Here is a 3341-nt window from a genome sequence, read left to right on the forward strand (position 1 = left end):
CAGAGACGGGTCTTCCAGCGGAATCTGCATGAATATTGAAGATACTTATATTGTCTAGACGGAGGAATAATCACACGTGGGGCATCGGCTTTTCACCGGAACAACACTTAGTTTTTATTATTGAACTCTCGCGTGCACTCTGCAGCATAACAGGAAGCATCCTTTCAAAATAAACTCACAACAGATGACAACGAGGGCATGCCTATTAACTAGCTCAACACCCCCACTTGCACTCACGTTGTCAGCTTTACATGCATTCCAAAAGAAACAGTTTTTCTTTACTATTTGTTTACACTCCAAACATATATTTCTCAAACTTCAATAACTTCCCCTTTGTTGCTGGCTTTGTCATAACATCGGCCACCATCAGACCTGTCGGACAATACTCCAATATCAAATTTCCAGCATTAACTGTTGATCTCACAAAATGATATTTGATATCGATATGCTTACACCTCTGTCTGTTAACAGGATTCTTTGCCAATGCAATAGTCCCTTGATTGTCCTCAAAAATCTTTGGCGGTCTCTTTTGATGCTCATACATGCTTTGCAACAGTTGTGTCAAGTACAAACATTCTTGTGTTGTTGCTGCCAAAGCTATGTACTCTGCTTCACAAGTTGACAAGGCAACAGTTGGCTGCTTCTTTGTTCGCCATGACACCAAAGTACCTCCTTCATTCAGGCTTACGCAGTAACCTGTAGTACTCCTCCTGTCAGTCACATCCGCAGCCCAGTCTGAGTCACTGTGACCTTGTACTCTCAAATCTTTGTCACTTTTCCTGTAGCACAATGTCTTGTCTTTTGATTGTTTCAGGTACCTTAGAACATGTTTCACAGTAGTCCAATGTTCCACAGCTGGTTCTTTGAAGTGCTGTGACAGCTTACTTACAACAAAACTCAAATCTGGTCGTGTGCAAGAGGTCAAGTAAATAAGGCTACCTACTGCCTCTCTGTACATTCTGACATTGTTCATTTTCTCAGCATCATCATTGTAGTTCAACCTTTGTTCACAAGGAGTTGATCTTGGTTTACAGTCTTGCATTTGAAATCTTTCCAGTATGTTTTCTACATATCTCTCTTGTAACATTTTTACACAATCTTGGGTTTGCTCAAAATCAATACCAAGAAAATGTTTGAGTTTCCCCATATCTTTCATTTTGAATCTTGCAGTTAGCATTTCCTTCACAGTTTTCAAAACCCTTTCATCACTGGCTGCAATAATAATATCATCAACCCATATGATCATGATCACTTTTTCTTTTCCTGTTTTCCTTGTGTAAACACAATGATCTACAGGACTCTGCATGAAACCGTTCTCTATCAAATAGTCATGTAATGTCCTGTTCCAGTTTCGGCCTGACTGTTTAAGCCCATAAAGTGACTTTTCCAGCTTGTAGACCAGTTTCTCATCTGTTTTTCCTTTTACTTCATAGCCTTCTGGCTGCTCAACATACACTTCAAAATCTATTGGTGCATGCAAGTATGCGGTTTTTACATCCATCTGATGCAAAATCAGGTTTTCTTGTATTGCACACTGCATCAATACTCTTATGCTTGTCAGGTTAGCAGTCGGAGAAAAAGTTTCATCATAGTCTATCCCAAAACACTGGTTGTAACCTTTAGCTACGTACCGTGCTTTATATTTTTCTGATCCATCACCACTGTTTTTCTTCACATATACCCATCTACCCCCCACTGCTTTCTTTCCCTCAGGTAAGATTGTTAGGGTAAAGGTGTTGTTCTCTTTTAAGGATTGCATTTCTTCATCCATAGCTGCTTTCCACTCTCTAGAGTTGGGTGACCTTGCAGCTTCACTGAATGTCACGGGTGAGTTACTTATCAGTCTGTAACAGTAGTCTATGTTAGTCAGCACTTGATCATCAATGTCTTCTCCTGACTCATATTCATTTAGATAATCTGGTTTCTTTCTTGTTCTAGAAGGATACCTTCTGGAGTTTTCAGTCTCATCACTAAGTGGCATCTGACTGTTCACTTCTGGTTGGTTGTCAGTATCTGGTTCCTGTGAACTGGTACTGGGGCTTTCCCTGTTCACGTTTGGTCTCTCCCTCACCTGTATGTCTTCATCCTCAGATGTCGTATCAGTTTGTGTTTGCTTTTCCTCATTGTGTTTGGTTACAAACTTAACCAGCCTAAACTTTTGCACTTTGGCGCTGTCTGGGAAATAAACCTTGTATGCTGGACTGTTTTTGTCGTAGCCTACAAAAATCCCTTTTGTACACTTAGAATCCAGCTTACCCTTGTTTTGCTTGTAAGCATAACACTCACACCCAAACTTTCGCATTCTGGATAGATTGGGCTTCCGCCCAGTCAGCAAAAAGTAAGGTGTCTGCCCTGTCCGGTTGTTAAAGCATCTGTTTCTCACGATAGCCGCTGTTTGAACTGCATACGTCCATAATTCCTTTGGTATGGCACTCTCAATAAGCATGCACCTCCCCATATCAAAAAGTGTTCTCCAGCCACGTTCCGCTGTACCATTCTGGTGAGGGGAATATGGGGCTGAAGTTTCATGTCTTATTCCATGTTTGTTTAACAATACCTGGTAACTCTTTGCCATGAACTCTGTGCCGTTGTCTGACCTGATACACTTTACCTTCCCGAGTGGGGCTGTATCGGCCAAAAAGATTTCAGTTGCTTGCATTGTTTCACTTTTGTTTTTGAGAAAATATACAAATACTGCACCGGAAAAGTCATCGGTAAACAATAATGCATATCTGTGTCCATCTCGTGATTCTGGATCTATCGGCCCTGCTAGATCCGTATGTACCAGCTCGAGAGGTTTCTCAGCTCTCCTGTCAGGGTTTCTATTCCTAGTCTGGACAAATTTTCCCTGAATACACACCTCACAGTTCAAACTTTCTTTGTCAGTTTTCCCTTTGATTTTCATACCTTCAACCACATTTTGTAGCTTCAGAATGTCACTATGATTGCAATGTCCCAAAATTTCATGCCATGTCTGCACATCAAAACAATTATTACACTTATCATCGTACTCACTTACAGTCTCAAGGTAATAAAGTCTGTTGTGCTCATGGATGTGAAACTTTGTACCGTCTCTGTGTTGAAGGACGTTCCTTCCTTTCTTAAAGATGATAGTGGCTCCGTTCGTGGTGGCCGCTCTCACAGAGAAGATATTCTGTGGAAATGAGGGAATGCATAGGGCGTCTTTCAGTGTTGTTTTACACTGTCTCCCTCTGCTGTCAATCAAGCACACCTCTGCATCTCCTCTGCCTTCAGCCACTCCTTTACACCTGGTGCCATCAGCTAATTCCACACAGTGCGTTCCCGGCTGGAAGTCGTCATTAAATTTCTTGAACGCTGTT

At 41.5% G+C, this 3341-nt stretch overlaps 1 long non-coding RNA gene across 1 annotated transcript; it reads left to right on the forward strand.

Moving 5' to 3' along the window:
• The first annotated feature begins 207 nt into the window (after window positions 1–207).
• On the forward strand, window positions 208–3061 carry LOC146683619 (uncharacterized). Its single transcript, XR_014917600.1, has 2 exons — window positions 208–1827; window positions 1939–3061. It is a non-coding gene; the product is annotated as an uncharacterized LOC146683619 (long non-coding RNA).
• The last annotated feature ends 280 nt before the right edge of the window (window positions 3062–3341 follow it).

Source organism: Copadichromis virginalis, linkage group LG22 (assembly GCF_057382275.1).
Source record: "Copadichromis virginalis isolate Kocher_CV1m ecotype Utaka linkage group LG22, C_Virginalis_male_GT1.1, whole genome shotgun sequence".
NCBI classification, from domain to species: Eukaryota; Metazoa; Chordata; class Actinopteri; order Cichliformes; family Cichlidae; genus Copadichromis; species Copadichromis virginalis.